The sequence below is a fragment of the Myodes glareolus genome, chromosome X (assembly GCF_982192425.1).
Source record: "Myodes glareolus chromosome X, mMyoGla1.1, whole genome shotgun sequence".
Taxonomy (NCBI): Eukaryota; Metazoa; Chordata; class Mammalia; order Rodentia; family Cricetidae; genus Myodes; species Myodes glareolus.
In genome coordinates this window covers 24,710,559-24,722,648 of record NC_142053.1, presented here as the reverse complement: position 1 = coordinate 24,722,648, position 12,090 = coordinate 24,710,559, and positions in this window count along the sequence as shown.

The following is a 12,090-nucleotide window of genomic DNA, read 5'->3' as shown; positions in this document are numbered from 1 at the left end:
TATGAAAGCAGATGTTTATGCCAGGAGCAAGACTATTGTGAACTATGTTTGTTACCTATAACAAATAACATGACTGTTAATATTGGTGACTTTATGTGGTTTTGTAATGAATGTATTAAGTGTACCTGGCTAAGATGTGCACATCTTATTTATTTTTGACTCAGTGCTTTTTGATGGGTGCATCTGAAAAATTAGCAGCTATCTGTACTTTAATAATGGAGTCACTTTGATTTGTATCCTCAGAAATTTATGCTCAGGAAGATAGGAATGGGGTCTGGAATCCATAAACACTACTGGTAAGAGACACCATGACTTCAAGAGACAGAAGGAAAAAATAATGTATTGGTGAAACTCAGCATTCCCTGATACCACTCCTGGACATCCCAGATGTCAAACTAACTGAAACTAGTTTGTCTACTGAGATCCATTTGCTCCTCTGTACTCTCTCGTTGACATAGATTGCTTGCTTGGTTTCTTTCTTCCCTCTTACCTTTGTTTATCTATCTATCTATCTATCTATCTATCTATCTATCTATCTATCTATCATCTATCTATCTATTTACTTTTACATTTTTATAGGATCTCATGTAGGCCAGGCTGACCTCGAGCTCACTATGTATCTGAGGTTGACTTTGAATTCTCAATCCTCTAGTCTCCATCTGTTCTACCACACTTGAAAGACATGGCTTTGGAACAATTGAACACCTCTATTTCTCTCCTACAGGGCAGGGATTAGTCTTTCAGCCAGGGTTGCCCTCTTTTTCTGACATGGACTCTCTTCCATGGCATCATACTTTATTACCATAATTGTCTCCCAACTTCTGATTAGATATAAATACGACAGAAGCAATCATGTTTCATATTCAACTTGTAATTGGATTCAATATGGTGATTATGCATCCTGATCAAAGGGCATTTCCACAGGATAATAAGAGCTCTCGATATCAGTCAGCTTGAGATGTTTTTGCTTCTTTCTTATAGTGACATGTTCTGCTCCAATATTCCTTTCCCTAAAGGGAGAACATGACTTCAGTATCTACTGCTGATTTTGCATTGACTTTTTCCACAAAAAGGATATGTACACATATGCAATGTCATTTGTTATAACTGTAATTATCTGACCCATATATAACAATAAGGGTTTTTGGGGGGTTTGTTTTAATGAGATAATATGCACACGTAACTTAGAATGGAAGCTAGAGAGTTGTACAATTCACCAATCTCATTGCTTTTTTTTTTTAAAGGAAAACAAGATCTAAAGAATGGAGAAAGAAAAAGTTTTGGATTCAAAGGCAAGGATTTAAGAATTACTCAAATCGGTCTCTCTTACATTAATCCAGTCCAATTGTCAATTGTTTCCAGTGTGGTTGTTTTGTGCTATACGACCTAGTAAGTACAACTGAAAACATGTCCTACTGTTCCATACAATGCCCTGTGTTATTGCCACTTTATTGGCTTGGGATCATTTCTGTAAATTCTTATTATGTTAACTCTTATCAATGTTTCATTATTCTGTGCTGGGCATGGGGCTCAGAGCATGTTAGGCGAGTGCTCTGCCACTGAGATACACCCCCAGCTCATGTTTTGTCCCATCATATCACTGCATGTATGCCCCCATATTCTGGCAATTATTCAGCCTTAATTCTTTTCTCATTATTGCTCTTCTAACCCTACATAAAATTCAAGGTTAGAAAGGGGCTAAACACATGCCATATTGCTATGGTGATCACCATATACATTAACCATTTTTTATTTGACCTGACTTTTCTGTAGTTAAAAAAATCATATCAGCATTTGAGGAGACATTTAGAGATATAGGTGAAAGTTATTCATTTTCAAGTTAAGGGAAATTAAAGCTTCGAGATGTTAGCTTATTGTTAAAGGCCAGGGATATGATTCAGACAGAGCTGGGGTTAGGGGTCAAGTCCCTGATGTACGTAAGTGCTTGTCCATCTGTAGCACACTGTACAACCTCTTAGAGTCTCATTTTTAAAATGTAAGTTACAAACTATTTTGTTCTTTTATCTATCATAAAGTATTCCATTTTATTATTTTTATTTGTTTAGCTATCTCACTATTAGGGCGTTGAATTACGTCCCTCAAAAATGACATTCAGGAGCTGTGATGCAGATGTATTTGTTGGGGCTGGGCTCCACATGGTCCATTGAGCTCTGCATTGTATCCAGTTATGGGTGTTCTGTGATGGTCTCCTTTTGCTGTAAAGAAAGGAGGGGTGGTAACTTCATTTATCTGTGGGTATAAGAGTGAGATTCAGAATGTAGTAAGAAGTTATGCTGGTCTAGGAATATAGTGGTAGTATATTCTAATCTAAGGTCCATGGCTTCTCTATCTGCGAGAAGATGGCTAGGTTCTCCAGTACCGGACGTAAATTCCCTTCTATGGAGTGGGCGTTAAGCCCAATTTGACAGTTTCTGGTTGCAACTAACACATAAGTGCCACTTCTTGCACCTTTATGCATACCTTGCCAGGTTCACAGATGTTACATCGGGCCAGACTGTTGAATTGCTTCCCTCCCTTGGCATCTTGTATAGCATTTTCATTCAGATCCAGCTCAGTCTTATGGACTGACATAAGTCATATGTCATAAGACAAAAGTCATATGGACATCCAAGTCATATGGACTAAGGGTGTGGTACCCTTAGCAATAGGGGCTCACGCTCAACCTCTGAGGAGTAACCAAAGGCAGAATCATTAACATATATGGAAACATCACAAAAGGGGTGGGGCAGAAAGACTGTACTAGAATACCAGGGCCTCTGTCATGTAACAGTCTCTCCTAGAAATGGCTGCATAAACAAGATCAGAACAATTTCAATATCACTGGACATGTTAATGTGGAAGACAAAAAATTTTACAGGGTCCCATTCATAGACAAGGAACTACAGGCAACTCATTTACTGCTGGGAAAAGGAGACTTAGCCTTTCCCAGGGATGAGACCTTTTATTGGTTGTCCAGTACAGAGTGGTCAGCCTTGAAACCATATACACAAAAACAACAAAGCCAGACACATCAGGTTCTAAATTTATATGTTTCTGCATACATACATACATACATACATACATACATACATACATACATATATTTAAACATATATAATCAAAGAAAACAGGTTATCAACTTGAGAGTGGGGAATATAAGAAGGGTTCAAGAGAGAATAACTGGGTGAGGTTGATGGGAGGAAAGGAAAGGAGAGATGATGTAATTCTATTTCAATCAAAAAACATTTAAAAATAAATTAAAAGGACATTATTATAAATTTGCTTTCCATATTACCTTATAATACAATATTCTTTGGGAAATAAGGTCTTTTAAGGGGTAATTAAGTTTCAGTGGGGGCTATTTGATGGGTCTTTTTCGTTCTTTTTTAAAAATTGTTTTTATTGAGCTATATACTTTTTCAGCTCCCCTCCCTGCCTCTCCCTTCCCCTTCATCCCTCTCTTATGGTCCCCATGCTCCAAATTTACTCAGGAGATCTTGTCTTTTTCTACTTCCCATGTACATTAGATCCATGTATGTCTCCCTTATGATCCTTTTTGATGTCTAGGTTCTCTAGAATTGTGAATTGTAGGCTGTTTGTTTTTTGCTTTAGGTCTAAATGCCATGTATGAGTGAGTACATATGATATTTGTCTTTCTGGGTCTGTGTTACCTCACTCGATATGATGTTTTCTAGATCCATCCATTATCCTGCAAATTTCAAGATGTCATTTTTTTTGCTGTGTAGTACTCCATTGTGTAAATGTACCATATTTTCCTTATCCATTCTTTGGTCAAGGGGCATTTAGGTTGTTTCCAGGTTCTAGCTATGACAAACAATGCTGTTATGAACATAGTTGAGCACATGTCCTTGTGGTATGATGAGCATCCTTTGGGTATATACCCAAAGCTATTATTGCTAGGTCTTGAGATAGTTTGTTTCCTAATTTTCTGAGCAATCACCATACTGAAATTCAAAGTAGTTGTATCAGTTTGCACTCTCACCAGCAATGAAGCAGTGTTCCCTTTACCCCATATCCTCTTCAGCATAAGCTGTCATCAGTGTTTTTGATCTTGGCCATTCTTACAGATGTAAGATGGAATTTCAGAGTTGTTTTGATTTGCATTTCTCTGATTGCTAAGGATGTTGAACATTTCATTATGTAACTTTCACCATTATAGATTCCTGTGTTGAGATTTCTCTGTTCAGGTCTGTACTCCATTTTTCTATTGGATTAATTGTTCTTTTGATGACCAATGTCTTGAGTTCTTTGTAAATTTTGGAGATCATCCCTCTATCTGATGTGGTGTTGGTGAAGATTTTTTCCCATTCTGTGGGCTGCCATTTTGTCTTGTTGACCTTGTCCTTTGCTTTCCAGAAGTTTTTCAGTTTCAGGAGGTCCAATTTAATAATCGTTTCTCTCAGTGTCTGTGCTATTGGGGTTATGATGTAGGTGGGTGTTGCTTTCATTGGTTAATTAATAAAGAAAACTGCTTGGCGTGATAGGTCAGAACATAGGTAGGCGGGAAAGATAGAACAGAATTGTGGGAGAAAGAAAGCAGAGGCAGGCAGACGCTATAGCTCTCCTCTCCAAGATGGACGCAGGTTAAGATCCTTCCTGGTAAGCCACCATATCATGATGCTACACACATTAATAGAAATGGGTTAATCAAGATGTGAGAGTTAGCCAATAAGAGGCTAAAGATAATGAGCCAGGCAGTGCTTAAAAGAATACAGTTTCTGTGTAATTATTTCAGGGAAAGCTAGCTGGGATTTGGGCAGGAACACAGCCTGCTGCTCCTTTTGCAACAGGGTTATATTTAGGAAGTGGCACCATTTCTTGAATATGTTTTCTTTCTTCCTTTTATTTTATTTTATTTTTTGCTTCTGTATCAAAAATCAAGTGTGTGGATTGATATCTGGGTCTTCAATTCGGTTTCATTGGTCCTCCTGTCTGATTTTATGCCAATATCGGGCTGCTATTAGTACTGTAGCTCTGTAGTAGAGCTTGAAGGCAGGGAATGGGCCTTTTTCTAATATGACTGCTATCTGTATCCAAAAGGGAAATTTGGACTCAATGACAGACATCTAAGATAACACAAGGACACATCACACATATAATAGCAGCAAATATTAGAAACTGGAAGAAGTAAGGAAGAAGCCTTTCTTAAAGCCACCAGAAAATACATACTTGCTGAGTCTTGATTCTGGACTTCCAGATTACAGAACTGTGAGATAATGAATTTCTGTTGTTTGAAGGGAACCAATTCATGTAATTTTGCTATGATACCTAGGAAACTAATACACCAATCATAATCAATACTATTATAACTCCAAAGGAAGATCCAAATAGTTCTATAAAAGTTTGCCAAAAGAGTCAGAGGTCTAGAAAACAAGACTGTCTGTTTTAGAGACAAGTTGATTTGAAGAATTGGGTAGTATGATTATGAAGGCTGAGAAGTTATATGCTGCTCTCTGTGAATTTATGAACCAGGAAGCCAGTGATATGATTCAATCAGGGCTCTCAAGACCTGAGGACCAGTAAACTGGATGGCCTTGTGTACTTTGCTAAATGTGATCGTTTTTACTTATTCTGCAACTATCCATACAGACATTCCTAGAAAAGATATTTTACCAGTTAGCTTACCATCCTTTAGCCTTTTCAAATTGACACATAAAAATTAACTATTCTATTTCCCACTGAGTCTGTCAGATGATTTTTGTTGCAGATACTTCTTCTAGGATTTGAGAATTTTTAAAAAGTGCTTTTGGGGGGGCTACATTGTGTGTGTGTGTGTGTGTGTGTGTGTGTGTGTGTGTGTGTGTGCTGGCCAACAGTCTACCTCCAGGTATAGTTATAGTTTTTGAGAATTGTGTTAAATCCTTACTTGTACGAAACTCTCCAGACCTTCCTTTGCTCCCTCTTCTGCTTTCAGACCAATGAATCTGAGCCCTGCTATCCTGAGGCTCAGGCTTTATATTATTGCCATGGTGATACAGCTCTCGTGGCAATCTCATAGGACAGTGACAAGATCCAGGACTGACTTTTGCTAATCACTAAAACTAAAAAACTCCTATTATTAACTCTCCTCTCCTCCCTTCTGACATTGATGACAGTAATTGTCAAATAAACATGGAGTGTTAACATATACTGGGAAATCTCCTGACCAGACTTCATGACAGATGTTTAGAAATTTTCATAAATAGGGATCTTTGCCTTTAATCCTCTTAATGAGGTTTTCCCAGATATGTGTTTGTAGTGCTGCTGAGAGTTAGATGGCTGACAGTGTACTGCAAAGACTGTGCTGAGGTCAAGGATAAGAAATGTGATATTGAGCTATGATTAAAACAAGTAGAAATTAGTCTAACTTCACAGGATGACATTACCAATGGGTATCATGGGGCAGAAGGAAAACATGATAGGCTTTGGTATTTCTTAGAATTAAGTCTGAATTCTATGTGATTTTATAAATATGATATGAATTCCCCCACTTTTAGAGTTTTTTTTTAAAGATACAATATTAAAAATGCTCTAAAAAAGAAAGAAGACCATTACAACCAAATGAACTCACTAACAAGTTGTCAAATATATTGTTGCATATTATAAAGACAATTATAGCCTTCTTCAAGCATATTATGCTCCGTGGCCCAGACCTGATGCTCTAAAAAGGTCCACTATACACTCATTCAACACAATTAGTAATGAGATTTCAAAAAATCTAGATGTAGTGAAAATAAAACTCGCTTCTGAAATGGCGAGCATTGATAGAGACTCAGATTACAGAGGTTAATTAATATATCTGACATAAGGATTCCAAAGTGGCCTTTTTAGGGAAGTCATGGGTGGTATTTCCATTTATTAAACATAAATTAGAATCTGCCAGAAATTTGCTAGACTTCTCATAGACTTCACAATTTTTAAAACAATGCCTAGTTAGTCCCTCAAATGAGTGCTCAGTGCACATTAGCTGTGTGTTATGGTTGATTTTATGTACCAGCTTTGTTCGGCCATAGTGCGCAGATATTTAGGTAAACCTCATTCTGAGTGTGTCTATGAAAGTATTTTTGAATGAGATTAACATTTCCATTGGAAGAATTTGTGTAAAGAACAATGTCCTCCACAGTGTGGGCATGCCTTACCATTCCTTTAAAGGCTTTCAGAGAAAAGAAACTCAGTTCCCCAGAGAGAAAGAATTCTGTCTTTCAGCTATTTTTAATTTGAAGTAACACCCTATCAAATCTTCCTAGGATGCCTTAGTAGGTAGTTAATGAAGGTACAATGAAGGAAAATATAGAAATTTTGAGAGATGTGAAACTAGTTATCATATATAAACTAAATTAATAATTCAAAAGATAGTTTAAGAACTATTGTTCCAAACATGGACCCTCAGACATGGGTCTGAGCTAGATCCTCTGAATATGCCTTATGGTTGTTTAGCTTGATGTTCTTGTGGAACTTCCAACAATGAGAGTGTGGGGTGTCTCTTACTCTTTTGCCTGTGCTTGAGAACCCTTTCCTCCTACTGGGTTGCCTTGTCCAGCCTTGATGTGACAGTTTGTGCCTACTCTCATTGCATTTTGTTAGGCTATGTTCAGTGAATATCCCTGGGAGGGGTGTTCTTTATTTTTGAAGGGAAACAGAAGAGGGATTGATCTGGGGGAAAGGGGAGGTGCAGGGAGGGATAGGGAAGAGTGGGTGAGGAGAAACTGCACTCAGGATGTAATGTATGAGAGAAGAATAAAGGTTTTAAAAAAAGAATTATTGTTCCTTACCCAGATTGGACCTAATAGCAACCTGCTTTAGATGGTGTTAGTGTATCACGATTGCTGGCCCTTTTTTCTGCTAGGCACAAAGTAGGACTCCATTTTGTTCTGTCTTGAAGTTAAATATCACAGGGCTGTCACTGGCAGATGAAATGTGAAAATGCCTTTAAGTGGAACATTTGTTAATTCTCAGCTCCCTGGAGCACATCTCCTCTACCTTTCTTAATAGGGGTATATTATCTGCCATAAATGGACTACAGCTTCCCAAACAGGCACCCAGATCTGCAGTTGTTGGTGTGGGGGAAAAAGTGGTAATGTACTTCAGTCTTGAAATCACGTGGTACTGCAGTCTAACCTGACCTGTCTTGATTTATATGTCCTAAAATGTGGAGGCAAAGTGTCTCTTAATCTAATACTTAGTGGTGTCTTTGAGGACACAGTATAAAAGTGAGGATAAAGTTAATGTGACTGATTTTTAACAACTTGCTAGAATTTACAATCCCTAAATTAATGTTCTTGTCTTCAAAGTAGTCACTGTGGGATTATGTCATCATTTAAATGATGTTAAAAACAGTTATGGAATTCCTTTTACAACCAACCTCGAAATTGATTAATTTAGTCATTTTCTGTGTGCCAGGCACTGGGGATACAGAGATGAAAAGATCCATTCTTTTCCCTTCAGGAGCTCATAGAGAGCCAGTTGGAAATATGTAAGTGATGTAATGTATCTTAATATCTAGCAGGGTTACAGGTGAATAAAGGGTCAGCTCTGCCACAGAGATGCAGGAAAACCTTCACAGCGATGGGAGTAGGTGCTGTCTAGACAGGCAGATGGGGTAAAGAGGAGGCTATTTCAGTCAGCAGCCAAAGCCTGGAAGTTTGAAGTGATAAGGTCAATTTGGATAACTGCAAATGCTTTTGGAAATAAGCTAGAGAAGCAGGGAGGAGTATGTCTTTGAAGGTATATCTCTATGGCCCACTGAGAGACTTGCCCTTTTATTTCTGAAAGAGAGGGTTAACAAATGGAGGGTTCTAAGCAGAGGAGCCACCTGATTTTATTTTGAAGGACATCAATAGGAAATACAGTTTATCATAACAGGAAAGCACACACACACACACACACACACATATATATACACACATACATATTCACACATATACACACTTATATATGCACACAATGTTCTCATTGCATTCTAAGAATTGTGGATCCCAATTCTTTATTTTTTTATTGAGCTCTACAGTTTTCTTTGCTCCCCTCCCTGCCTCTCCCCTCCCCTTCAACCCTCTCCCAAGGACCCCATGTTCCCAACTTACTCAGAAGATCTTGTCTTTTCCCAATCCCTTATTTATGGAATGAGTATTTCATGTACAATTGAAGATAGGCTAAACTTTTACTAAGTGAGAAGTCTGTGACCCTGCTACCCAGTTACCTTAGCTGGCAACCAATCAACTTCTAGATCTATGAAGTGAACCTGAGCTGAGCCTAGAACTCTCTAGCTAGGCCAAAACAAGACCAGAAGCACAAGGCTGGCCTGCACATTCAGAATAAAGAATGGCTGGGCTATGGTCTCCAGAATCAGTAAGTGATTTGCGCCTCAGCTTGGTTCTCAAAACCATGCACCCCAGACACTCTACAAGGTCACTGTGACCATGGCCCCAATCTGGTAAGAGACCTCACTCCCATCTTAGCCCTCCAACCCCTCCAGCTTTGGGCCTGTGCACCATAGCTGCTCCACATGGTCACTGCGGTTCCAGATGCATCAACACATTCAGTCTTAAAACTAATATGGAAACACAAATGACCAAGGGCTGCAAAAGCATTTGCAGAGGAGGTATTGCCAAGCTTAGTGTCAAGTATCTATGCATAGCTATAAAATAGCATGATATTGGTACAAACCGGACACACAGATCAGAGAGATAGAATAGAGACCCAGATATAAGTCCACGCCACAGTAGCTACCTGATTTTTATCAAAGGTGCAAAAAATACATATTGGGTAAAAGGCATCATTATCAACAAACATAGCTAGGAAACTTGGATGTCATTAAATAATAAAATAATGAAACCAGTCTCTTATTCTTCACATTACACATGATTAAAGTTTAAATGAATTAAGGACCTTATATAAGACTCAAATACCAGAAACAGCTTTCCCCAGCCAGAATGGTTCCCATCAAAATACCGATAGCAACAAATGCTGAAATGAATGTAGGGGAAAGGTTATACCATAACCTAATTAAAAATGGGGTACAGATATCAACAGAAATGTTTAACATCCTTAGTCATCAGGGAACTGTAAATCAAAACTACTTTGAGATTTCATCTTACACCTGTCAGAATTGCTAAAATCAATAAAACAAGTGACAGTTCATGTTGGAGAGGATGAGGAGTAAGGGGAAAACTCCTCCATTGCTGGTAGGAGTGCAAACTCTTATAGCCACTGTGGAAATCAGTGTGACGGCTTCCTTAGGAAAATGGGAATTGATTCAGCTATACCACTCTTGAGCGTGTATCTAAATGTCTCTTCATCCTACCACTTGCTCAACCATGTTCTTTGCTGTTCTATTCTTAGTAACCAGAAATTGAAAATAATCTAGATGTACCACAACAGGAAATGTGGTATATTATTATACAATGGAGTATTACTCAGCTGCTAAGAAAATGACATCATACAATTTGCAGGCAAATGGATGGAATTAGAAAAAAAAAACCATTCGGAGTGAGGTATCTCAGACCCAGAAAGAGAAATACAGTATGTATTTGCTTGTACAGGAATATTAGCTGTTAAGTAAAGGATAACCAAGCTACAATCCAAAGAACCACAGAGGGTAAGTATAGAGTAAGGAACTGGGAGGAACAGATAGATTTCATTGGAAAAGGGAAATGGGATAGGTACAGGTGAATGAGAAGAATCTGGACTTGGAGGATCAAGTGGTGAGGTGGGGGAGAGGGGATAGTGGGAAGGAATATGGAAAGAGATGACAAAACATGTAGTACTTGAGGGAGGAATTTGGAAACCTAATACAGTTATATATACATATATGAAGGTGTTCTAAATGAAATTGCCAAATAATAAGGGACACAACGGTCCTAGCTGGCTATTTCTTGTCACCAAATGGTGCTTCCAGTATTGGGATTAGGTTATATTGAATTGAGTTGTTGACCAAAGGGGCCCCATGAGAATCCCTAAACAATCCAGGCTGTTGTCATGACTATAGGCTGCTCTCCACAAACTGAAGGCAAGGTACCTTTGCTGAAGACAATACCCACACAACTCATTGAACATGGATATGTCTAGATGGTGCCTACATAGAACTGTCACCCTTATATTCCAGTATCTTTGTCACAGGAAGATACTCTGTATGCTTTCCAAAGAAAACTGTAAACACCAAGCCAGCCACAAAACCTTTATCTATAATGCTGTATCATCTGCAATGTATGCTATAGCAATGAAGGCACAAAACTGTGAGAGTAACCAACCACTAACTGATCTGACTTAAGGCCCATTCCTCAAGATGGAACCCATACCTGACACTGCGTGGGTGACCAAGAAACTGAGACTAGATAGTACAGGAATCTAGGAGAAAATTCTAGTGGTATATTATTCGTGTTTTAATAAATAAAGCTTGCCTGAACATCAGAGGGCAAAGTAGCCACACTAGTTAGCCATACAGGCCAGGGAGTGGTGCGCACCTTTAGTTCCAGCATTAGAGAGAAATATAAGAAGAAGGAGACAGGTCTCAGGCTCAGTCTTCAGTCTGAAGATTCATTTCTGTCTGAGGTAGAGGTAAGAGCCAGAGGTTAGCTGTTTTGCTTTTCTGATCTTCGATTTGAACCCTAATATCTGTCTCCGGGTTTTTATTTTTTGTGCTCACAAAATCAAATGCTAGTCTAAAAAAAGAAAAAATGTAGTAGTGAAATGACTTCAAATGATATTCTGCTACACTCATAGATCAGTGTTTTATTCAGCCATAGGCAGAGACACTTCCTCCTGCAGAAAATGGAAATAAATATAGAGACCCATAACCAGACATTATTCAGAATGATAAACCTTGGGACACTCAGTCCTAAATGAGGTGTCTCCATCAAATGCCTCCCCCCAGATCCCAGAGAACTCTGAGAAAAGCAGGCATAGAGAGTGTAAGAGCCAGAGGAGATGGAGGACACCAAGAAAGCAAGGCCCACTAAACCAACATGTGCAAAGTTCATATGAACTCAGAGAGTTAGAAGCAGCATACGCAGGGCCAGCATAGGTCTGCACCAGGTCCTCTGCACTTTTATTATGGCTTTCTGTTTAATATTTTTACAGGATTGCTGAATGTGC